This window comes from Ipomoea nil, unplaced genomic scaffold, assembly GCF_001879475.1.
Source record: "Ipomoea nil cultivar Tokyo-kokei standard unplaced genomic scaffold, Asagao_1.1 scaffold1932, whole genome shotgun sequence".
Classification (NCBI taxonomy): Eukaryota; Viridiplantae; Streptophyta; class Magnoliopsida; order Solanales; family Convolvulaceae; genus Ipomoea; species Ipomoea nil.
Genome location: NW_017618360.1, coordinates 2,227,177 through 2,255,167, shown reverse-complemented (window position 1 = coordinate 2,255,167; position 27,991 = coordinate 2,227,177). Strand labels below are relative to the sequence as shown.

The window sequence follows — 27,991 nt, the reverse complement described above, 5'->3', positions numbered from 1 at the left end:
TTTTCTTTAGTTAAAACAATTTTTAAAAAATGGAACAAAGTTTTCAATGATGCTGCAGATGTTGTGCATCTGTTTCTGGTCAATATAGATTGTTGTCTTGTTGTCTTCATAATGAGGGGAGAGCGAGGGAGAAAGGATACATTCTATTACGAAATGGATTTTGATTGGAAACTAAAGGTTCTTTAGATTTGTATCTTTATAATTTTTTTTTTTAAATTTTAATTAATTAATTAATTAATTATTTATTTATTTGTCTAACCACAAGCTAGTTTTCTCATTAGGGTGCATTAAAATTATACACAATAAGACTAATCCTATTCATACTAAATATGACTTTAAAAGGTGTCCAAACATTCTCTAATAAATTTTAGGGTAGCTGTTAGAACACGAAACCTATGATAAATTTATGCATATATGTATTTTGGGTAGAATTGCAATTCACACATGCATGCAGTACGTATAGTAGTTGTGCCATTTTTAGGAGCTAATTAATAATCTTGTATATTTTAGGTATTATTGTCGTATATACATACAAAACCTCAGGAAAGATGGATTTAGTTTGATCAAATCAACAACAATACATAAGAAATATGAGGTGGATCAGAAATTAAAAAGCTTTTAAAAAGTTATATGCAACAAATTGAAGAAAAAAGAAAGCTTGATCGTTTATTAATACAAAAGTTGTTAAAGTCTCCAAGACACATCCAGATATATAATAACCAAAACAATCCAAAGAATTGAAGCAAAAAACTCAAATATAATGCTCAAGTAGGACTACATTATATATAAAATTAAATTACTGATGCGAATTCAGCTACTATTATTTTCAGCTTCTCCTCATCCAAATTAACTTGTCCAATAATGTTGTCATCAGACATCAGAAAATCTTGGATTGCATCAAGAACATATTTCTTCCAACTATCATGAATGTTAATGTTTTCTGGGCTCAAAACAGTATTATTGTCGTTGTTATTAGAACTTGAGCGGCACATGCATTCCTTACAGGCACTCAAGAAACAACTCCAGTTCTCGTTTGTTCTGGCCCTAGCCCTGGCCCTGCCTGGGTTTGCTAGCAGGTATATTAGATGAATTTTGGCATTTGTGTTCATCCTCTTTGGTCCAGATGTATAGAGTTTTCGAATTTTCTGTAAATTTTCAAATTAAAATGTTAAATGTTAAATGGATATAATACAAAAGTAGAATTGGAGTATTATTATTTTCATTATTAATTAACTGAATTTCGTCAAGTAAACCATTCAATTAATGATGTTATATTACCTGCAAATGGCTACGAACATGTTCATTTGTTAATCCCGGCATATTCATGAGGCTCCAAATTTTATTTGCCGTAGCATCTGCGTAAGAAATTTTGAAATATATATTAAAAAAAAAACTTTGTATTTCTTTTAATAAAATTAGTAGACAATAACGATAACAGGAAAAAAAAAAAAAATTAACTGGAACTCATAATGCCGCCTAGACAATCGACGGCATCCATGAATTTGTAGTGAAGTATATATGTCCATTTCAACTTTCTCTTATCAGCATTGTCCTGCTGCTGCTGCTGATTGACGGAAGAAGACATGGAATAATCAAATGCGCTTAAGAGGCCGGTGACGATGAATTGATGGTAATTAAGCTTAATTAGCTTCAATTCTCCGGTGGGTTAAAGCTCAGGCATTGCAAGCATCTATATATAGTGCTGTTTTGTGCATTATTATGTTGTGGATCCATATATCTATATCATCATCTTATTATATTAGTTAGGGATGCAGAAATGGGACAAAATTTCAACAGTGCTCTTTTGGAGCTGTGCCGCCGATCATCCCTACTCTTTTTCTTAATCTGTAATATAGATTCCTTGAATTGGTTTCAGAAGAGCGAGAGAGAAATATAATGGATTTTTGATTGTCCGCAGTGGATGGGATGATCTGTTATGTTGGATTGTAGCAGAAGATAGAAGCTTTCCGGCTAATCAACGGAGTCAGGATATGATCACTCATTTAACAATGTGTATAGCCACTATGGGCAAGAAGATGATAGATAGTCTCCCAGGCCAGAATGCCATGCACTTCACCTTTTAAATTTTTCCTTAAAATTTCTTATATCATCTACTGTGGTACACTAAACAATCCAGTATCAAAGGTTATAAGATACAACTTTAATTTTGAGATATATAAAGAAGAAATAATTAACTTAGGTTTCTTTTCTAAGTTAATCACAAACGCATTCATTAGGGGATTTTTTTTTTTAAAAAAAATATATATATATCAACACACATCCGTTAATTGGTAAATCAACAACACAATAGTTATGTTGTGGAACTGTGTTCATCATGTGCATGGTGAACACGGGATATATCCATAATTTTTAAACTGTAGATTCATAATATCTATACTGTAGATTCATAATACCTATACTATAGATTCATAATTTCTGTACTGTGAAGATGAAATAATGCGATTGCGAAGAGAGAAACGTCGTTAAAACAAATGAAAAACAAAATTATGAATCTACAGCATAGAAATTATGAATCTACTCATGTGTTATCTATACTGTATATTCATAATTTCTGTACTGTAGATTCATAATATCTGTACTGCGAAGACAAAATAATGCGATTGCGAAGAGAGAAACAACGTTAAAACAAATGAAAAACAAAATTATAAATCTGTAACATAAAATTATGAATCTACCCATGTATTCACCATACGTATGGTGAACACGTTTCAACGGCATAATTTGCGTCAACCACGACTGTGGGAAAAGTTCATCACTTAAAAAAATCATAAGTATTTTGATGAGGCTTAGGCCCAATATCAATTGGGCAATTATATTGGAGGGAGACCCGGATGTTAGTTAGGTCCAGAAGTAATTGGAGCCTATGGGTATTGTTTTTGGGGCTTAAGCTGGGTTGAGAAATAAAGTTAGGGGGCTAGAGTTCAAAGATTGAAGGTGTTGGCGAGTCTAACGTAACATTCTGCCATCAAAACATGGCACTGATTGCTACACAAGTATAAAAAAATAAAATTACGCTGATAAACAATAATTTGGCTTAGTGGTACAATTCATTTAAACTCATTTTGCATTTATCTTAGTGATATTGAGATGAAAAATGACTCCTAATTGCATTATTTTTGTTGTAGGTAAGAAGGATTTATTGAGCAAACACGAGAAAGGGCAATGAATAACATAATTTGAAGGTGAAAAGTAGCTGAGGTAGCACAAAATCAAGACATAATGGCACAATGCAAGTCAAAGGGCTGAAACAGAGTTAAGAGCATGCTAATAAGTAATAACGGTCGCATTCACGACCATGAACAGATTAGGAGGTTTGTTGAACCCCGAACTCACGCTAATACTCACGCCTTTGAGTTTCAGCGTGATGCCAGTTGATTCTAGCCCTCAAGGTAAACCTCAAGCTTGTGAGGTCGACCGTGAAGTGTTAGATCAGCTCGCAGAAGTTCAGATGCACATTGATGCTCAAGCTCTTGAGCATCAGTGTGACCTCAAGCATTTGCGAGTTGAGCTTGGAGCTCAAGGTCAACCCCACGACGGTGAACGCTCATCCATAAACATTTTAAATTTGTTATTTTGTCACGTTTGAGGAGTATAAATAAGCCTAGGAGGTTATTTTCAAATCATTTTCATTTTTTCCCCTCCTCTCTCTCTCATTTTTTTTTTTTGAAGTTCAACCAATGTGGTTGTATTTATAGATAAACTGAAATAGAGTCTGGTGGGACATCGTCCTAGTACATAGCTGTAGTCGAATTTAAAGCTAAAGTACCTAAAGTATGTGCTAATAAATTTTGTAGTCTAGGAACAAAATTGACTGAGCAAAAACTTAAAGTAGACATAAAATTCCTGCAACTATCGATAGCATATCCAACATATGACCTGGACGGGGTATTCGGTGCGCATAGGTAGCGTTGTAGCGTCTAATTGATCTCAAACAACATTTTCCCTTGTAATTGATCTACATTTGATGAAGATTTGAAGTGATTTTCAGATTGTAATTCAACAATTTACTTTCAATTTCAAGATTGCATCTCTAACTTCTCTTTTGATCAAAGTTAAATCTTCCTTACTTCCGTTACATTTTTTTTTAATGATCTATTCAATTGTTCTTGCAATGGCTTCCATTTAATTTGTTTTTGTGTTTCAATTAAAGTATGAGTAGGTAGATTCATCTAGGGATTTGTATTAAGCTATCTTGTATGGAGGCTTGAGTGAATCAAATTGCAAATGGGGATGAACTAATGCATTAACTAGGGTTCTTATTGTGAGTTTGGTGATTTATTTATATGGACTCTTATATAATTATGCACTATCATTACTAGCTATAACTTTTGGCGCAGTGGTAAGCACTACTAGACACATAAGAAATATGAAGTGGATCATAAATTAAAAAGCTTTTAAAATATATAGTAACAAACAATAAAGATACATGCAACAAATTAAAGAACAAAAAAAGCTTGATCGAAGAGGATAAGATATATCTGAATAATAGAATGAATGAGTATGTACAAGAGTATATCTAGTAGAGAATAGTAAACCTATTACATGACGAATACTAATAATAATAGACTCCTAATACTCCCCCTCAAGCACAAGATTGGTTAGCAACAACATTGAGCTTGTCACACAGAGTAGAGAAGATGGCCGAGACACAAGAACTGGAGTAGCCAACGGTTTACAATCCACCATACCTGCACGATTCAAAATATCCCGCATGTATCGCTATTGAGAAAGAAACAAACCGCCATCCTGGGAGACCGTCTCAATGCCAAGAAAGAAAGACGGATCACCCATGTCACGAATCTTAAATTCTGAGACTAAGTCAGCAAGGAGCCGAGTAACACGAGAAGCATCGGAACCCATAACAAGGATGTAATCAACATACACAAGCAAATATAAACACACAGAGTCACGAGTATAGATGAATAAGGAAACATCAGTCTTGGACGGAGAAAAGCCAACCGACACCAAGAAAGCATGCAACCTATTGAACCACGCCCGAGGAGCCTCCTTAAGACCATAAAGTGACATCTGCAACTAAAATCTAGCGGCATACAATAACATATATTGTCAAATGTCCTGAAGTGCAAATAAAAAAAATACTTCAACATTAATATAATTAAACTAGTGTGTGGACTGTGGAAAAGTGAAACTATAAAATTGAGTTTAAGCAATAATGTATATTATCAAATGAAACTATAGTAGAATTAAAATGATACTTTAGTATTGTTATATGAAACTAGTATGGAGGAAAAATGAAACTAAAAAACATAACAATATAGTCATATGAAACTGAAGTATAATTAAAATGATACATATTTCTGGTCCACGTTGTTACATAGACCATGGTCCACAGTAAAGTTTGATGAAGTTAAAAGATTGTATGTATTAATTGAAAATAATTAAAATTTTGAATTTTTGTAAACATATAATTTTTATTAAAAAAAGCATTTTAAAATAGCCTTGGATCAGTGCTCATTCAAACTTTGGGGCCTTATATGAAGTGATTTTTTTTTTTTTGAAAGTCAACCATTGGGTTGTATTTATAGATGAATCAAAATAGAGTCAGGAGGGACATTGTCCCAGTACATCGGTACTGTATAATTAAAAGCAGCTGCTGCTAAAGTATGAGCTAAGGTATTTTGCGATCTAGAGATAAAATTAACCGAACAATAATCAAGCATATTTAAATAGGTTCTGCAGTCTTCCAGGGCGTAACCAAGATAGGATCGTGCCTGGATAGTAGCTGACGACAAATAAGAGAGTAGTGTCTGACAATCTGTGAAGAGGTTAACTGATTGTTCCCCCCGGTTCTTGAGCCACGATAATACTTCTTTGCATGCCATAGCCTCCGCCATAAGTGGTGAGAAGCAACTTTGCGGAGGTGCACAAAAAGCTGATATATAATTGCCAGTGTGGGTGAACAACACTGCTCCAGCAGTGGCCGTCATGGTCGACGGGTGATATCCGGCATCGATGTGACACCGTCTTGGTTGGGGTAGATGGTCTTCGGCATGTTGCGGTGGCGGCTGTTGTTGCATCAACACGGCAGGGCTGGTCGGTACTGTAACATGCGGCAGTAGCGTGGGATGTTGGTGAGCAGCACTCGGTTGGTCGGCAGTGGCATGTAAACGCTGCCATGCCTTCATAACGGCTAAGGCCGTGGCTAGGACTTTCTTGGGCATTGGTAGATAAGCATTCCACACCGCTTCGTTCCGGGCCCTCCAAATATTGTATAATATCGCAGCTGCAAACAATATTGCATCAGAATCTAGAACATCTAACAATGTTCCAAACCATTCATTAAAAACATTTGTCACAATTTGGGGAATTGGAAGGCTAGATTGGCTCCATATGGCTTTTGCATAGTCACACAACACTAATGAGTGCATTATATCCTCATGCCTTAAACCACACATTGCACATGTCGGATCAATTTCCACCCTCTTTATAAGCAAGTTAGTAGTGGTGGGTAATATATTACTCATAGCTCTCCATAGGAACATTTTCCATTTTGGTGGTATCTTGAGGTGCCATAGGGTGTTCCATTTATCAAAACCCATGTTAGTATTATAGGTACCCACTATAAGCCTGTATCCATTCTTCACCGAGTAGCATCCATTAGGATCTCCATACCAATACCAATTATCCTCATAATCCGGGGGATGGGGATCTTTAAGATTCTAGGTATATCATTTGGATGAAAAATATCTGCTAAAATGTGGGGATCCCATGACCCAGTTGTTTGGTCAATCAACCCTGCAACTTTAGCATCTGCTAATTGTAGTGGCATCTCAGTTTGGACCATAGGATCCAACTCATCCTGGAGCCAAGGATCCTTCCATATTGAAGTCGACTCACCATTCCCAATACGTCGTCGCACCCCACTGGTAATTAATTCTTTAGCAGCCATAATACTCCTCTAGCAGTAGCTAGGATTATTCCCTATACTTGCCTCAGAAAAAGATAGTTTAGGGTAATACCTAGCTTTGTACACATGGGACACCAATGAGTCAGTATTTGTTAGGAAACGCCAAGCCTGTTTCCCCAACATAGCCAAATTAAATGCCTTCAGATCCTTGAAACCTAAGCCTCCATATTTCTTGGGTGCACACAATTTATCCCATGCCTTCCAATGAATACCCCTGTCAGTTCCTGATCCCCACCAATATCGATTCATTGTTCGTTCAATAGCCGCATAGACCGATACAGGCAATAGAAAAACACTCATTGAGAAAGTAGGCATTGCATGGGCTACACTTTTCAATAATACCTCTTTACCTGCCTGCGTTAAGAGTTTCTTATTCCACGAGCTGATTCTTTGCCTGATCTTATCCTCAATATATGCAAAAGCAGCCTTTTTATTCCTCCCTACAAAAGCCGGTAATCCCAGATATTTTCCAAAATTCGGAGCTTGGGCAACACCCAGGATCTGCGCCACCATCTCCCTATCCCCACTGCATGTGTTCTTGCTATAACAAATACTAGATTTATGGTGATCGACCATTTGTCCTGAGAAGGTTTCATACCTGGCCAAACAATTTTTAATCTCAACTGCCTCATATTGATTAGCTTTAAAAAACAAAAGGCTGTCATCTGCGAAGAATAAATAAGAAATCGGTGGTGCTCCTCGTGCCACTCTGCAACCATGAATTAAACCATTATCCTGTGCCTGTTGAAGTAGTAGGGAAAGCCCTTCTGCACATATAATAAAAAGATATGGTGACAACGGATCGCCCTGCCTGAGACCACGTGTAGGCGTGACTGGGTCACTAGGAGAGCCATTTATCAAAAACCTATAAGACAATGTAGTCACGCATAACATAATTAGTTCCACCCATCTCTCATCAAATCCCAAAGCTTTTAACATCCCTTGTAGGAAAGGCCATTCCATTCGGTCATACGCCTTTGCCATATCTAACTTTAAAGCTCCCCAGCCAACCGTTCCACATTGTTTCCTGTTAAGAAAGTGGCCCACTTCCGCTGCTATCAAAATATTGTCAGTAATGAGCCTATCCGGTATAAATGCACTCTGTGTACCAGATATAATACTATCCATCAAGGGCTTCATTCTCTGTGTAATCATTTTCGCCATTACCCTATAAACAACATTACTTAGGGCTATGGGTCTTAAATCTGTTACCAGCTCAGGCATATCCTTTTTTGGTATCAACACAACATTCGTTTCATTTAATGCAGAGGAAAAAGCTCGAGTATTAAGGCATTCAACAATATAATTCGCCAGATCCCCACCTACCACATCCCAAAAGTGCTGATAGAAGCCAGAGTTCATCCCATCTGGACCTGGTGCCTTATCAGGAAACATTGCAAAAAGAGCACTCCTAACCTCATCCACTCTAAAGGGTTGTAATAATGCATTATTATGCTCCTGTGTGACTTTCGGTGTAACTTTCTCAAATAAATCATGTCCATCCTCGGGATTACTAGAGCAAAAGATATTAGCAAAATAGTCCAATATTACATCATTCATCGCCTCCCCTTCGACCCAATCCCCAGTATTATCCATAATTCTAGTTAGAAAGTTTTTCTTTTTACGGTGAGAAGCATACCTGTGATAGAATCTTGTATTGGCATCAGCATTTTTCAACCAGTGTTGTTTTGCTCTTTGTTTCCAGTATGCATCCTCCTGGGCCTCAACACGGCTCAACTCCTCCTCCAATCGCTGGAATTCAGTCAACGATTCTGAGCCCGTTTGCCCCCTCAACCGTAACTGGTCACCCCGGAGCTGCTTAATACGTTCACCAAACTTATGGTAGCGATCACCCCCCCCCCAACGAGATAATCATTTCCCACAATATGTAATGCACTCGTGTAGCCCCTCATGCCTTTTCTCATTTCATGACTCCTCCACCACAGCCCTTACATCCCTCATCATATACCCATGCCATCTCAAACCGGAACTGTTTTCTTCGTACCCTCCCCCTCCCTATCGGGTCATGAATCCCCAGAAAGAGAAAGGAATGGTCCGATCTTCTGGTCAGAATATTAGTCACTCTTGCCCCAGGGACACTATCACGCCAGGTATTTGTGGCCAACACTTTGTCCAGTCTCTCTTCCATCCACCGATCTGTGCCCTTCCCTTTCTCCCATGTAAACTGATATCCCTCCATCAACAGCTGAGTCATACCACAATACTCAATGGCCTCCCCAAATCCCCGTAAAAGGTAATTAGGATGTGGATTACCTCCCCTCTTCTCATGCTGAAATAAGAGATCATTAAAATCTCCTATCATAACCCATGGTAGACTGGACTGAACCTTTAATGACTTAATGAGATTCCATGCCTCTCTTCTTTTACTTCGGAGTGGATAACCGTAATAGCAAGTCATCCGCCAGTTCGGGAAACCAGCTATGCTAATTTCCAAATCAATATAATTTTTCGAGTAACTTATCAGTCTTGCCGTATTGTTCTTCCTCCATAACAAAGCCAAACCACCACCCATTCTTACAGGATCAACATAAAATAACCCTTCAAACCCAAGCTTCACCCGTAACCTCTCAGCATTGTCTCGTCTTACTTTAGTTTCCATAAAAAAAAACAAATCAGGCTTCTTTCGGGACACCATGCCCTCTATTTCACGAACTGTACGTGGATTGCCCAAGCCACGACAGTTCTAGCTTAGCGTACTCATTGGGTCGGGCGGGCCTGTGAAACAAGACCCGCCGCATGCAAGTTTTTTGAACCCGTATTGGTTGCCACCTCATCACCCAACACCATACCCGCCCCCTCCACTTTGGATGTATCAGCACGGCGTCGTTTGGATGATGCCGTAACATCCTCCTCCGAGACAGTACGCTGCTGCGCCATATCAACCTCCTCCATGGCTTCCGTTTCACCCTCTTTGCCGCCTGCCTCCATCGGTTCTATTCCACCAATCGGTGGCAACAACCATGAAGCACCTACCGGTCTCGGTCCTCTGACTTTCCCAGCCCTCATCCACGGCCCGTACGGGTACGAATCAGGCATAATACCGGACACCCGAGCCTTCACACAGAACTTATCAAGATGGCCTAATAATCCACAACAAAAGCATAAATTATGGAGTCGTTCGTACTTCAGATTTACCCATCCCCAAGACTTATCTCTGCGTATCAGTTTCATTCTCCGCTTTAGAGGCTTGTCCACCGGTACCGACACACGCACATGATAAAACGTTTTCCAGGGGCCACCCACTTTACGATCATCACACCGAATGAACGTCCCCACAAAATTTCCAACCTGTTCCAATATTGCATTTGATGTATACCCCATCGGCAAATCATAAGCCTGTACCCACATGTCCACGGTGTCCAACTTAACTTCCCCCGGCAAAAAACCATCACAGACTTGTCGACATACAAGTGTCTGATTTTCAAACGACCACGGTCCCTCTTCTAATACCCGCTTCATATCCGTGATGTGATAGAAGGCGAATAAGAACAAATTAGACTGCAGTTCCGTGACTCGCATCCCCATAACCGGCATCCATGCCGAGGCCATCACTTGTCGCATGTATTCAACCTTAATCAATTTAGCCGTGAGGAATCGTCCCACAACCGAATAAACCTGCTTGCCCTCCTCGTCGACCGGCTGGTAAAGGCCGCCAGCCTCAACGCCACTTTCTTCGTCCTCCAGCTCCATATCACCCCACCGTTCGGTTATCCTCTCCATTCCTTCGTTCAGATCCTGTTGCGACGCTGCTGCCACGGTATCTAGTTGTGATCTGTCCGTCGAAGCCAAGCTATGTTGCTCCGATCAGTTGCCGTTCTTTGAAAAATATCGAAACCCTAACTTGGGAGAGAGAGAGAAAAAAAACCCATTTGATTTACCTTTTATGAAGTGTTAATTATAAATTAATTCAACATTCGCAAATATATATCTATTAAATGAGATAAGTATACCAAATATTTGTAATTATTAAATAGATTTAAAATTAATAAATAATTTTAAAGTTATGAATTCAGATCTTTACCTATGAAAACATTTTTTTTAAAAATTTTGTTAAAAAATAAAAAATCAAGCTAGTGACCCTCCCAAGCCCTAGGGACCCGCCCTTAGGGCCGGCCCTGAGTAGGACTATATTATATTATATATAAAATTAAATTACAATGAAAATTCAGCTATCTTCATTTTCAACTTCTAGTCATCTAGATTAACTTGTCCAAAAATGTTGTCATCATCCGACATCAGAAGGTTTTGGATTACATCAAGATCATATTTCTTGGCAAATTATGCTATGGACCCGTGTCAACAATGTACATGGTGGACACGCTGTACATTCATAATTTCTGTACTGTAGATCCATAATTTTTATACTGTAGATTCATAATTTCTAAATTATAGATTTATAAAATTTATAATGTAGATTCATAATTTCTATACTAGACATTCATAATTTCTGTACTGTAGATTCATAATTTCTGTAATGTTGATTCATAATTTCTAAACTGTATAGTTATCAAATTATGAACACATATTATCAAATTATGAATCTACAGTACAGAAATTATGAACGTACATAATATTATTGGCAGAATAATAAACGTAGATATGCAACTAATATTAATTTCAAAAGTCCCCGAAAGATTTTAAGTTCTCAAGCGCAACATTAAAAGTATTAAGGTCTTTATATGACCTGAAACAGTTAATAATTGACTGAGTAATTTTTCCTCTTGAAGAAGGAATATGTATTTATTATGTGCCATTATTTACTCTTTAAAAAGTTGCGAATGGGGTTATTATCCTCATGTAGAACTAGTAGGGGTGTAAACGAGCCGAGCCGAGCTGAGCTCGAGCCTGGTAAGCTTGAGCTCGTGCTCGTTAATGGAGGCTCGGCTCGAGTTCGAGCTCGAGCTCGATCGAGTTCGAAAACTGATGCTCGAGCTCGAGCTCGGTAATTTTCGGGCTGCTCGAGTTCGGCTCGAGCAGCTCGATTGTTTGAGTTCGAACTTGAGCTCGATCTTGAGCTCGAGTTCGAGCTCGATTTTGACATTTAATTTGACATATTTTGGTTTAAAATTCAAACTACTTTGTTTTATCCATACATAAATAATAGAAATCTTTTAGGGATTTTGAGTTTAAAATTCTAATTTCTAATGGTTATTTTTATATATTATTATATTATATTATATTATTATATATATATATTATATATTACTCCCTCCGTCCCGAATTGGTTGTCTCATTTGCTTTTTGCACGCTTTTTAAGGAATTAAAGTAAATGTTATGTATTTTCCAATTATGCCCTTCACTTTTTCACTTTTGGGAATAAAAGCAAAAGTCATAAGGGTAATTTGGGAAAAAGTAGAATGATGGTGATGTTCAATTTTGGAAAGAGGACAACATTTTGGGACAAACTAAAAAGGAAAGTAAGACATGCAAAATGGGACAGAGGGAGTATATATTATATGGCTCGCGAGCGGCTCGACGAGCCACGAGCCTAGAATATCTACGCTCGGCTCGAGCTCGATTACTAAACGAGCCGCTCGAGCTCGACTCGAGCTCGAGCGGAGCTTTGTCCGAGCCGCTCGCGAGCTGCTCGGCTCATTTACACCCCTATGTAGAAGGAATAATATGTACAATTATGTGCTCAATAAAGAGTTGATAATGGACTTATTTATTATCACAATCAATATTGATGGTATAAGCATCAATGAAATATCTAATGAGCTTGATGATATCAGTTCATGTCTAAAGACGGAGATTTTGAAACAAAAGCTTGGAAAAACTAAGTATTATCTCGACTTGAAGATCGTGTTTTTCCTTGAAGAAAATTTTATACACCAGCTAGCCAATACTTGATTTTGATTAGATACTTATACAAATCAATATATAAATGGGCTACTTGGGTACTGGGTATCCCCATAAAGCCAAGTCCCAAAACTGATTGTACTATATTTACCCCCATTGTCCTATAAAAGGACAATAAAGATTGTGTCGCTCAATTGATAAAATAATATATAATGAAATCTTTTGACTAATGAGATATTATGGTGTCAATCTTATACCCACGTGAGCTCCAGAAGAGTCATAAAATTATTATAAAGTATATTCGTTCCATTGACAATTGTACATATTCATTTACAAAATTTCTCTATACATTTTGGAAATTTAATGTATAGGACATCAAGATTGTTATCTTGAGGGGGGAGCTGAGTATAATTTTACATGAATCAATCCTGAAGATTGATGACTAACGGTTGTACTCTTTCCTTAGTTAAGTTTTCCCCACGGGTTTTTTTTTTTTTTTTTTTTTTTTTCATAAATCTTAGGTTTTTAATGAGGTAATTAATCTAAAACAAGAATACACATACATCATGCACTTTTTTCCTAAACTAATTTTTCCCACTGGATTTTTCTAATGAGGTTTTTAACGAGGAATGAGTATGATGTAGTAATGACAATGTGGAAAAGTTGCAAAATAATTGCTTAAATGGACAAACCCCAAAATCTTGAAGATTATGCAGTTTGCGCCCTGAAGGCTTATGATTGTACTCTTTTTCCCTTAACTAAGTTTTTCCCACAGGGTTTTCTTAAGTTAAGGTTTTTAATGAGGCGACCAATACAATATATGTTTTTACATATATCATTTACTCTTTTTTTTTTTTTTTCAACTAGGTTTTTACCACATGATTTTCCTAGTGAAATTTTTAATAAGGCATGAATATATTTTCTATTCTACTCTTTTCTTGTCTAAGTTTTTCCCACAGGATTTTTCCTAGCAAGTTTTTAATGATGCTAGGTCATGGACAAATAATGTCCAAGGGAGAGTGTTATAAATAGTAATAATTGTGGACATTATTATGTAACGATTTCCTTTATGTTTCCAGTATTGTATTTGGTTACAATTGTTTTAATATATATGTCCTTCTAATGTACTCATCAGTTGGTCGTTAAAAAGAATGAGAAACCCTCTATTTTGTTTCTACTCTTCTTCTAGCTTGTTCTTACGATTTTTCATTATTGTTGTTCACGAGCTAAAGGCCTGCAAACAAACTTGCAATAAAATAATTTTAATATTATAAAGTGATTGTAAATAATTAATTAAAAATAATTTATTTAAATAAAATTTCTTAATTTCAATTTTCAAGCAGCCAACTTTGATCGTTAGGTACGAAAAAGGGAATCGTTCATCAAGTTGGAAAAGTCAATAATGAAATTTCCTATTAATTTCATGAATATATTCTTCATGCGAAATTTCCCTTTTCTTATACGTTCATATATATATATATATATATATATATATATATATATATACACGCTGCTCTCATAAGGCCAGCCATCCCCCGAAACGTCGTCGGTGTCTGATCCACCACCGTTCCTCTGCTGGCGTTCCGGCCTCCACTTCTGTCGTCTCCTCTGATCCATCATATCGTCGTCCGCCGCTTGATCCACCGTACCGCAGCTAATCATCTCTATTTTCCTTATCTCTGCGTTAATTCTTCCATTTTAACTCTTGCCTTACGTATCTGATCTTTCTTTTCTTTTCTGATTTTAATTTGTTATTGAAATTAAAGATTATTTGTGTGCATGGTGAATGAAGCTAATTAAGATATATGATGAAGCTGGTAGGTGGTGTGTTAGTATCGGATCAAGAACTCGATATATATGATTTGGCAAATCTTATAAATGTAGCAAGGTAAGATCGATCCATATATCGTTCCTTTTTCAGTTTGCATATCGATCTCTATGCCTTTAATATGATCTTTGTTTGGCACAGGATCACGGTCAAAAAATACATAAAAGTCCATTATTCTTACTCATAAAATATATTGGCCCTGTTTGGTAAAATAGTTAGCCTATAAGTTAATTTTGACTTGTTTGACCACTATTAGTTTTTTGATTTGGTTAAAAAATCAATATAAGTATTTGGTTAATTAGCTTTTTATAATTCCAAAATGCTAAAATTCAAAAAAGCCACTCAAAACAATTTTTTCAATTAACTTTTTGAGAAAGGAAATTATACCAAACAGCTAATTTACTAAACACATTTCTACAATCAGCTAATGTTATCAACTAATTATATCCTTTACCAAACAGGGCCCTAACACATAAACTACATTATTATATTCTAACTCATAAACTACATTATCTTACCCCATAAATTTCATTCTAATACATAAAATACAGAAAAGAATTATTACGCCATAATTGAGAGGTTACACAACAATATATTACTTCCACAATTCCAGAGAACAACCAAAATGGTATAAATAAACATTCATTAAAGTTTTAAAGATATAGCATATGCACATATACCTAATTAAACCCCAAAAGCAGGGCAAATTATTGGCTGGACCATGGTCCAGCCAAGTTGGCTGAACCATGGTCCAAAACGACGCCGTCTCTCCATTTAAGGAGAGACGGCGCCGTTAGACATCTTTTAAAAAAAAAAAATTCTACATCGTTGGGGTGTTCTTCGCGCATCTCCGACAGCTTCTTCGACAGTTTCTTCGCCATCTTCTTCGCGCATCTCAACCGTCTCCGACGCCACCTCCAGCGCACTCTACTACAAACGAACGCCACAAGAGTTTTCTTGTACACCATTTCCGGCGCCATCTCCATCTACTGATTAGGTACATTTTCAACTACCTAGGTTTTAAAATTGAGTTTTGAGTAGTTGTTTTTGTGATTTTTGAGTAGTTTTTTTACGTCCATTCATTATGATTTATTACAGAGGGAGAGATGAGATCAGAATGCAGTTAATAAGGCCTGAATATACATTTTGTATATTGTGGGTGATCTCTGCAATTCTAGCTTTAATTTGTAAACTTTATTAGTGTTATTTAGTGTTATTTTTCCTCTTTCAAGAAACTCGAAAAATTTTGCAGCTTATTAGCTCTGTCAAGAACACCTTTGGTTTCCAGTTTTGAGTTTTCAATCAACAATCAAGAAACAGGGAAATTACTTTTTGTTGTCTTTCTATGCAGAATGTTAACTTCTTACTGTATATAAACTGTGCTTAAATCTTCTAAATAGGAAGTCAAATGATCATTTATAACAGCATCAGAAATAGACAACCAGAATCTTGATCCATAGGCAAAGAAAAATGCTATTTAGGTTTCATAGCTAAGCAGAACATAGTTCAAACAATGAATTGGGATGGATAAAATAATGTACCTAATGAATTGAGTCAAGAGCCTCAAAGCTAACATTTCGAATTGATTTTGAAGGTGAGTTGTCCTCTCTTGATTAGATCTACATTCATGATCAGTAATGTAAATGCGGTTGCATGTCAGAGGGATGGTCAGCCTTATAGTTTCTTATTTCTGGATCAGTAATTGAGTCTGTTTACATTTCTGAATACATCAAAATTTCTTGAAGTGTTTTCTCAACTCACGTACAGTTACTATCAAGTGTGTTTGTATAAAGACCATAGGTACACTAGTTTGTCATAGCATTCAAATAGCAAATTTTCCTAACAGAATGCAAGTGTTCAATTGAAGTTTGGCTTGTTTCCTGCATTTCCTAGTTTGTTAAGTGTTTTGTTGCTGATAGTTAACTACTCTTTTTCTTCTTTGAATTGTTATGATGTGGTAGTTTGAACCGTGTCTGTTTTCTAGGGCAAGATATTGCATCAAGCAACCAAAAGAACTAGTTTTTGTTGAAAACTAGAATATAATTTGACCCTCTGGGATCCTATGCAATAATAAAATGTCAATATCTTAAATGCAAACAACGCTTTAGGATCTGAAGTCATGCAAGTTTTTTTCATTTCTGAACCCCTATGAATCAAACCAATGCTTGAATAAGTTCCATGAGCCATGAGGTATATAATCAAATATGTGTGTGTACTTTATGGGTTGTGATGTCTGTGGGACTTTTGAATGAGTATGGGGTTTTGTACAGTACATGAATTCCATTCCCAGCTTCTATTTGGCTTTGAGTGAAGTGTCACCTTTCCTTATATGCATTAGGTACATTATTTTAACACATAGGGTACATTATTTTAATTTATTATTTGTGTGTACATTCAGATTTGAAAGTTGTGTTTTTTATTAAGGTACATTATATCTGTTCATTAGATACATTATTTTAATCCACATGGTACCCTCTTTTTATGCATGATTTATTTTGTACATTTTGTAGTGCATGGAGTTTATTCTTTTAGTGAATATCTTATTTCTTTGTAGAGCATGACTATTTTAATTCATGATTTTATGAGCACTTTTAGTGAATAGAGCATCGCTGGATTTATTCCTTTAACTAACATTTTACTTGCAACAACTATGTCTAGCCAAGAAGTAGATTTATCATTAAAAGAGGTTACCAAAACCTACCGGAAAAGGAAAAGATCTACAAGTAATGAAGAAGACGGAAATAAAGAAAAGGCCACTAATAGGACTATAAAGAAAGAAAATGCTCCAAAGAAAATTCAGCTCAAGACTAGGATGTCACCAATGGAGTTTAACAAAATGGTGGCAAATCTCAGTGATGAACAAAAAAATGCGGTTAAAGAGATTGGGTTTGGATCATTACTCGAGCTTAGATTGTCCAGCATGGACAATACACTAAATACATATTTGGTAGAAAACTATAATGTTAACATTTTGTAGAAAACATTTTGTTAACACATAGGGTACATTATTTTAGAGCACAAGGTACATTATTCTAACCCATAGAGTACATTACCCAAAATCAAGACTGCAAGGATACATTTTGTTAACAAATAGGGTACATTATTTTAGAGCACAAGGTACATTATTTTAACCCACTGAATACATTACCAAATAAGAAAACATTTTATTAATGCATAAAACCAAAAAATATGTTTTTAGAAACTATAAAAAGTAACATAAAATTAAAAGTCAAATTTAAAAATTATTAAAATATGTTTTGAAAATATAAAATAATAGTTTGTTTTACCAACGAACCCCTCCCCTAATTTTCCATGGTTGCGTGGACGGGGTTGGGGTTGAGGAGTATACCACCCATCATCTCTAAGACTCTAAGTGGTGATCAATTCATGAATACGTGACCTTAACTAATATACATTTTGCTAACTCATAGGATACATTATTTTAGAGCACAAGGTACATTATTCTAACTTATAGAGTACATTACCCAAAATCAAGACTGCAAGGATAATTTTGTTAACAAATAGGGTACATTATTTTAGAGCACAAGGTACATTATTTTAACACACTGAATACATTACCAAATAAGAAAACATTTTATTAATGCATAAAACACAAATGTTCATAATCTGTCAAGTGCAAATACTTCCTTTAAAAACTCACAGAATATAAAACCAATTCATAACCTGTAAATAACTCACACAATATAAAACTAATTCATAATCTGTGAAGTGCATATATAAGTAAACAAAATTTCAGTACAACTCCTAATTATCATTTGAATTGTTTTGAGACTTAGACCTAACACAAATCAATTCTGAACTAGTAGTGTCATTAGGATGAACAAGATACCCACTACCAACAATATTAGACACAACTTCCTGCATAGAAGATTGGACGGCAGCCTTTGTGTTAGATTCAACTCTTTTTGCATAATTTTTTTCGGCCACGTGCTTGATTATACTTTTTTTTTGTACTGTGCTGACTGGCCTTCGATTACGGTTGCCTTTCACACCACTTCGTTCTGGATTTTGTATACCACTACTTCGCATAGATCTTTCCAAATCATCAAAGCAAATAGGACCAACCTCACCTTCAATCCTTCTTCTTCCATCTCCAATAAGGTTTTCACATACTTGTCGAGCTTTGCAATTGTCTTGACTTGATAGAACTAGCCTTTGCCATTTTCTACCCATATCTATAACCCAAATTGGAGAAGCAACTGCCAAAATACTAGAAGAAGATGCAATGTCCATAATCCTGTGTTCAACAACCTTTTTTGTCCACCTTCTACAAATATATTTCTCAAGAATTTTTTCAACACAATGAATGTTCAAAATACGCAAACAATGTGAACAAAGAATACCCATCTCGGAGAAAAACTTGCAAGTACAACATATGTTCATATCCTTAATATTGAAACAAACCTCATGCCGAATAATGTCAATATCCGGCCGCCAAATGTGATATTTAAGCTCATCAACATTGCTCGCTACACTCTCTTGATGACAAGCAGCACATTTCAAAAATTGTTGCTCAAACAAGTAGTAAGCCTCAATAGTGTATACATTCCTAGCATGTAAAAGAAGTTTTACATGATCCAATGCCATTGTAGGCAACCCTTGAGAACACCGCACATCTTCCCCATTCTCTTTGCTCCTCCACTCAGAAACCACATTAACAAAAGAATTGTAAAAATCAGACAACCCAGATGTTTTAGATAACCTTCTTGAAATTGAGTGATTTGTAGTCTCACTTCGTTGGGAAGATAAGATACCTCCAGAGAAGTAATCTTTATTAAAAGCATGGCACCACTTCTCCCTAATATCATACAATTTGTTTAACCAAACATTTTTATGGCAATTATAGTTCGTCACCAACCTGAAAACAACAAACCTGAGTGTGACTGCAAAGATACATTTTCAGCATTCATAAGGTACATTATTATAACTCATAAAGTACATTTTCTAAACACTACAATTTCCAACTTAACATGAAAGGTAAAACTGTATGACACTTCATTTTATTAGTACAAATTACTACATGCTACAAAGGAATCACACATAGAGAACAAGGAAAAGATCTAAGTTTTAAATGCAACTAGAAAAATAAGGATATTTTTTTTTATCAAATTGCTGCTGCAAAGATACATTTTCAGCATTCATAAGGTACATTATTATAACCCATAAAGTACATTTTCTAAACACTACAGTTTCCAACTTAACATGAAAGGTAAAACTGTATGACACTTCATTTATTAGTACAAATTACTACATGCTACAAAGGAATCACATATAGAGAACAAGGAAAAGAACTAAGTTTTAAATGCAACTAGAAAAACAAGGAAATTTTTTTTTATCAAATTGCTGCTGCAAAGATACATTTTCAGTATTCATAAGGTACATTATTATAACCCATAAAGTACATTTTCTAAACACTACAATTTCCAACTTAACATGAAAAGTAAAGCATCACATGTTTGATTTTATAAGCACAAAGTAATCTACGTCACAATGCAAGAATGACAAATCAAATATATAAAATGATAAATTTAATAGCATATGTACATATTCCAATAAAAATTCAAACTCAGCTTCTGTGTCCGTGTACTTCAATAGAAAATTAAATAACTCCATAAAGCCGTTTTGACTCCTTAGACATTTAATATGTTTCTTTGAATTCTCTCCAATATGCCAAATACAAAGCCTGTGCCTTGCACTTGGGAAAACCAGAGAGATTGCAGCAGACATAGCAGCACATTGATCGGTCATGATTGTTTGTGAACACTTACCACCCATAGCTCGCAAAAATGTTTTAAACAACCAAACAAATGAGTCAGTCCTCTCGTTCAATAAAAACCCACACCCAAACATTATATTCATACAATGGTGATTCATTCCAACAAAAGGACCACAAGTCATATCATACTTATTAGTACGATACGTTGTGTCATGCACTACCAAATCACCAAACAACACAAAATCCTCCTTCATTCTTGCATCCCTCCAAAAAAAATTACACAGTCTTGCATCCTCATCTAATTCAAAATCAAAGAAAAAGTCGGGTTCATTCGACTGCCTTTGTCTAAAGATCTCAATTAGTGAATTTGAATCGGTCCCATCTAATCTCTTTATCGAATCTGTATGCAGGCTATTATAAGCATCCCTTGGTGTAAATCCAACCAATGTTGAACCTCCAGACTGGTGTTTCAAAAATCGAATGCCATCCGACAATGCAACCCCACTCCTTTTCAAGTTTTTTAAATAATCCAATTGGGTATCAACAACACTTCTGTGTGACCGAAGAAGATAACTGTTAGAAGGTGGACACAACTCATGGTTATGATCCTTTACATGTTTTGTCACAATCAACTGTCCATTAAACGCCAAATCAAACTGACAAAACGCATTACACCCTGTTCGTGTATCTACCCTTGAATATGACCTTGAAGACTCTTTTTTGTTGTCCTTAAAACCACTCTTTGCACAATGGAATTTCTTCATTTTAATAGTCTGACTACCGGAAACATAGTACTGCTTGCCCTTCCTAACACTGAATCCCAATCTAAAAGCATAGTCATTATATAAATTAAATGCTTCTTCAATTGAGGTAACTGTAATCCCCAACAACTCCTGAGTAACTGTAAATTTCAAAAGAAAAAATACAACTAACAAGTTACTAGCATAACACATTGATAGTATGTTTAGTGAATATCATATTTCTAAGTAGAGGGGTGGTGGGGTGTGCCAAATAAATTCAGCCATGCTCTACAAAGAAATAAGATATTCACTAAAAGAAAAAACTCCAATCCATACACAACAGAATGTACAGATAAATCATGCATAAAAATAATGTACCATGTTGATTAAAATAATGTACCTACTGACCAGGTATAATGTACCTTAATCAGAAGCACAAGTTTCAAATCAGAATGCACACAACAGAATGTACACATAAATCATGCATAACAATAATGTACCCTGTGGATTAAAATAATGTACTATTGAACAGAAATAATGTACCTCTAACAGAAATACAATATTCACAACAGAACATGCAAATACTTTATTGTAACACCAAAACAACAATAAAAAACGAATCATTCCATCAATATATTTAAAAAACAACTAATAATAAGTAGATAATAATAAACAACTTTTTTTAAAAAAACCTGGAATTGAAGAACTCTCATCCATAGCATTAGAAGAACTAGCTTGAACTGCAATTGGTGAACTCTCATCTGTTGCAGCCCCCGAAGTGCCATCAACTGTAAATAATTTACATTAAGCATGGTCAACAATGTAGTATATTTTGCACAAAAATAATGCACCCTATGAACAAAAACTATGTACCGTGTGAACAAATATTATGTACCCTGTGAATAAAAATTATGTACCCTCACACAACCAACGAAACAAACCCTATGCACAATAGATCAAAGCATTGTGGAAGACAAACCTGGAATTGATTCAACATCAATGGGAGAAATAGGTTCCACATGAATCAAAGCATCCACATCTTCTACTATATAAAAAATACGCAATATTAATCAAAATTCAAAATAAAAACGAACCTAAATTGCATATAAACAATATACATACTTGTAATATCATCATCTACTTGAATCGCATCAACTTTGTTGTTTGAATCATTGATATTATCCATGATGACGGAGAAGAAGCAATTCTAGGAAGATGCAAATCGGTGAACGAAGCAAATTGCGGTGAATGAATAAGTTGCGGCGAATGAAGAAGTTGCGGCTGCAAATCGCAAATGACCGGCGATGAGACAATGAAACAATAGCCGTAATCAAACAACGAACGTTAACGCCGTAAAACTAACGTCCGAAATTTTTTTTTTTTTAATAATCAAATGGCGTAGTTTTGGGCCATGGTCCAGCCAAGTTGGATGGACCATGGTCCATGCAATAACAATTGAGCAGCATGGGTATAGCCACACATTTCTGCAAAGCCCATTAAATATAAAATATATAAATTATGAGTTTAAGTTACACTGAAATTCCAGGATGGGGGATTAGGAAATGAAGTCCTTATATATGGGAGCTGAAATATAATAGGGCTACCAAAAGTTAATAATGACTTGTTATATCTTTTCATTAATTGTCCCTGGCCATGTCCATATGAAGATAATGATTCTCAGGAACAAGGTAGTCACCCTGCTCGTTCATCAGATATTCGTTGTCAATTTGCTGCAAAAATATAGTAAATATTCACATAATATATTATTGAATTAACAATTTAAATAAATAAGTCATGAAAAGATTAAGTGATCGATCATGCCTGGGCTGGCTGATTGAAATTTTCTTGAAATGTTTGGTGTTGTGGCCATCCAACTGAAGTATCTCCATTCACTTGTTGCTATATAATATTTGATAAAATCCACCATATAGTAAAATAAAATGAAATGGAAGCTGGGGTCAATTCAATAATTAAGGAAATTAAAGCATGATTTAAAAAAAAAAATAAAATTAATAATACCTGGTTGGGAAGACATTGGTTAATGGTATGTTGATTGTAAAAATCATCATTAGCAAAATCTATCCAGTTATAGCCAATGCCATATGAATTATCTTGTCCAGTTTCTTGATAAATAATGTTGTTCTCTAAAACTGGCGGCGACACCAATAATTGTTGTTCTCCGCCTTCTCCAGTGAAGTTTAAGGCATTTGTAAGATGATCATCATTCTTAGGAAGAAAATAATCACCTTGCAACTGGCTCATCATCAAATAATTCCATCCCTCAACTCGTAAGTTTTCATTCTCATTCTTAGCAAAAAAAGCCACTGTTTGGTTTTGCATTTGCTCATCCTGCTCAATCGAAGATACACCAAGGTGGGGGTGGCATCCTTTGGATGAAGCATGGTGGCTACTATAGGATGATGAAACATCTTTTTGAGATTGTTGGGTATGGTACACCTTATCATTTCTAGCAAGTTTGTTCATCCTTTTTGATCCTAATCTCTTGAATTTTCGATATTTCTGAAAATTTTCAAGCTAGAATGTTAAATAAGCATTTTACTTAAAAATGATAGGTATTACGGGTTGGGTCAATATGAAAATATAAATATATAATAATTATACTGAAAAATGTAATACTAATTAGGAATAAAGTGTTTGTTAGTGAAAAAAAATGTAATACTAATTAAGAATAAAGTGTTTGTTACTTTGAAATGTAATCCTAATTAGAACAAATGTATTACTTTTACATTTTGATGTAAAAGTATTGAGTATATTCTATTTTTTTGTCTTAGATTTATAGATGACAGTCCACCTTTTTTTTTTCTTTTTTTTTTTTAAAAAAATTTTTATCATAGCATTCTCATTTGGTCCTAGTATTATTGTGTCATGACCATTTCTGGTCATTCATCAGCAAAATATATTGTTAAATACAAAGATATTTTGATCTTTTTTATACAAAGTGGGTTGATGACCCTGCTATATTTTTATGTTTATTTTTTTGAAAAAATCCATAACTAAAGACCAAAATGCTTTTGTATTTAATGTCATTTAAACTGTTTTGTTGATAAATCACAAAAACTGGTCATTTCACAATAATACCATAGCCAAATGGGGATGTTCTGATAAAAAAGAGCTAAAAATGTACTACCACTTATAAATTTAGGACAAAAAATGGAATTAACTCTATAAGTATTACTTTTTCATCAAAAGTATTACAATATCCCTTATAAGTAATGTTGACAAGTGTTTGTTACTTATAAAGGCAAATGTAATACTTTTGAGGAAGAATGTAATACTTTTAAATCAAGAAGTAAAAGTATTAAATTTTTCTTCAAAAGTATTATATTTTCTCATATAAGTAATAAGTATTTTATTCCTGATTTAGTCTTAGATTTTTCAATATAACTATATAAGTATTACATTTCATATTGACCCGACCCATCTTACACAAGTTTTTGAGTTTAAAATTTTATTGGAGAAATAAATTAAAGTGAAAAAAATTAAAAAAAAAAAATTATTGTACACTTTTTTTTTTTTTGAATGTAATAAGAAAATAATAGAGTAAAACATGGTGGAACATGTAACATTAGTCTTTTTAAAATTATTTATTTATATGAATAATTTAAATTGTATAAATAAATAATTTTAAAAAGACTTAAAGTTGAATTGAATCACCTGTAAATGGCTAGAAACATGTGCTCTCGTTAACCCCGGCTCATTCATGCTCCTCATGACCCTCAAAATCTTATTTGGCACAGCATTCTTATCTGCATTTAAGAAATTAAATGTTGCAATATTCAGTAAAGAGAAAATTAGTACGTATTGTATAGCACTTCTAATATATATAAAAGTTAAAAAAAAAAAAAAGTAATAATAATTAAGAAAAAAATATAATCTAACTGTCAAGGCCGCCTAGAATCTGGATGGCATCCATGAATTTGAAATGGCATTCAGCGGTCCAATTGAACTTGCTCTTATGAGTATCAAACTCGTTTGTTATATTAGCAATAACTTTTGTGCTTCCCTCACTCTCCATGCTTAATCACACAGATCGATCAAAACCTACCAGCTTCACACACCAGAAGAGATGGCACTGTCCATCTATGTCGTGTATATATATATATATATATATATATATATATATATATATATATATATAATATAAAAACAGATAAAAGTAGACAAGGATGTGTGAAATGGTCCAGGGTTCAAATTTTTTTCTTTCTCCTCTCTCTCTCTCGCTTTAATGCTCCTCTCTCTCTCTCTCTCTATATATATATATATATATATATATATATATATATATATATATATATGGTTTCAAGGGGTCTTGACAAGAATCAAATTTACACTAGTGAAAATTATAGAATTTCCGACCACCTGAAAGTGATATTAAATCAAGTTGATACCAAAAAGTGGTCGGAAATAGCAACAAAGGTTTTTCCGGATACCAAAAGTGGTCGGAACAAGGCTTTTGACTTGATTTAAGATCACTTTCAGGTGGTAGGAAATTTCATAATTTCCAGTAGTGTTATAATATTTCGGTTTCAATGGGTCTTGACAAGAATCAAATTTATAATATTTCGGTATGAGAATTATGTTTCACCCACTCTGTGATCTCTTTCAAAACAAAATTATTCTTTTTAGTTTTTTATCAATATATATAGATTCGATCTTAGTTTCCTTCGGAGGGAAGGATCAGAGATCATAAAGCAAGAGAAATTGGACTAGCTTACTGCTGAGTGCCTTAGTGCCTTACATATATTCATGAATCTGTAACAATATATAGGACACTAGCACAAGCTTTGCAACCATGAGAATAGTTACCCTACCAATTGATAAGAAACAATAAAAGGAGGTAGATAAACTAATCACTCTCTACAATCAGACATAAGGGATTTTTGAATTAACACGTGAACAATCATGTTTGCTAATTGTTTTGTGAAAGAAATAAAAACATTTGGTAAAGTTAAAAAGTCTTCAACATCAAGAGGAATCATAATTTGTGTCAATCAGCCCTGGGATAAGATGAAGGGCAGCCCTGTAACAACTCTTTACTGTGAACACGCTCCTTTCCTCCTTTGTCCAAATAAGCAGGTCAACTAATCTGGTGCATTTGAGTAGAAGAGACTTATCTATTCTTAACCAAATGTCAAGAAAGATCCTTGGTTTTGAGGGGATTAGCCACTGTATTCAACCGTGAAAATCCTGAATTCCAACAAAAAAATAAAAAATAAAAAAAATTCAAAATCACTCTGTTGCCTTTAGCTAGAGGTATACTCTTAATCAAAGACTCAAAGTTAATTCACATCCTGCGCATCAAATATATATACTGTGTAGTACGGAGTATATACATATATTACTATACAGTATATATTACTTACTATATATATGCTATACATGCTATATATACTGTGTATATACTACACAGTATATATAACATGTATAGCATATGACCAATTATTTGTAAGGCCCCACTGAAATTGTTAAATTGGAATGATTTACCGCGTAATGTGTGAGCGGGGCACACTTCAGCTCCTAGTAATGAACGTACCAGTTGGGTGAGTAAAATTTTGTTGTAAGATTTAAATTTTTTCCTTTTTCTTCATCTCTTTCCCTTCTCTCTCTTACATGTCCTTGAAAAATTCACCCAAAAATTAATTAAATTAATGAGGGGCTTGTTCTAAGGTATGTATTAATTTAAGTTAAATCGATCTTTTTCTTTAGTTAAAACAATTTTTTAAAAATGGAACAAAGTTTTCAATGATGCTGCAGATGTTGTGTATCTGTTTCTGGTCATTATAGAATATAGATTGTTGTGTTCATAATGAGGGGAGAGCGAGAGAGAAAGGATACATTCTATATGGATTTTAATTGGAAACTAAATGTGCTTTAGATTTGTAACTTTATAAATTTTTTTTAATTTTATTTATTTATTTGTCTAACCACAAGCTAATTTTCTTATTAGGATGCATTAAAATTACACACAATAAGACTAATCCTATTCATACCAAATATGATTATAATTAAAAGGTGTCCAAACACTTTCTAATGAATTTTAAGGTGGCTGCTCGAACACGAGACCTATGATAAATTTATGCATATATGTATTTTGGGTAGAATTGCAATGCACGCATGTATGCAGTACGTATAATAGTTGCGCCAATTTAGGAGCAAATTAATAATAGTCTTGTATATTTTAGGTATTATTGTCGTATATACATACAAAAACCTCAGGAAAGATGGATTTTGTTTTATCAAATAAGCAACAATAATAAATAAGAAATATGAGGTGGATCAGAAATTAAAAAGCTTTTAAAAAGTTATATGCAACAAATTGAAGAAAAAAGAAAGCTTGATCGTTTATCATATCGTGAATTGCGATCCGTTGATTAGCCGGAAAGCTTCTTCTGCTACAACCCAACAGATCATCCGATCCACTGCGGACAATAATCAAAGAATCTTCTGAAGCTAATTCAAAGAATCTATATTACAGATTCAGAAAAGCAGCACTGTTGAAGTTTTGTCCCATTTCTGCATCCCTAACTAATATAATAAGATGATGATATAGATATATGGATCCACAACATAATAATGCACAAGGCGTGCATATGTCGCTCAAGTTCTAATAACAACGACAATAATACTTTTTTGAGCCCAGAAAGCATTAACATTCATGATCGTTGGAAGAAATATGTTTTTGATGCAATCCAAGATATTCAAGATTTTCTGATGTCTGATAAAAACCTTATTGGACAAGTTAATTTGGATGAGGAGAAGCTGAAAATGATAATAGCTGAATTCGCATCTGTAATTTAATTTTATATATAATGTAGTTCTACTTGAGCATTATATTAGAGTTTTTTGCTTCAATTCTTTGGATTGTTTTGGCTATATTATATATGTGGATGTGTCTT

General features: G+C 34.7%; 1 long non-coding RNA gene across 1 annotated transcript; it reads left to right on the top strand.

The window, feature by feature from the left end:
• The first annotated feature begins 15,000 nt into the window (after positions 1-15,000).
• Positions 15,001-15,930, top strand: LOC109193980. The gene is made up of 2 exons (XR_002056352.1): positions 15,001-15,594; positions 15,696-15,930. It is a non-coding gene; the product is annotated as an uncharacterized LOC109193980 (long non-coding RNA).
• Positions 15,931-27,991: the final 12,061 nt, after the last annotated feature.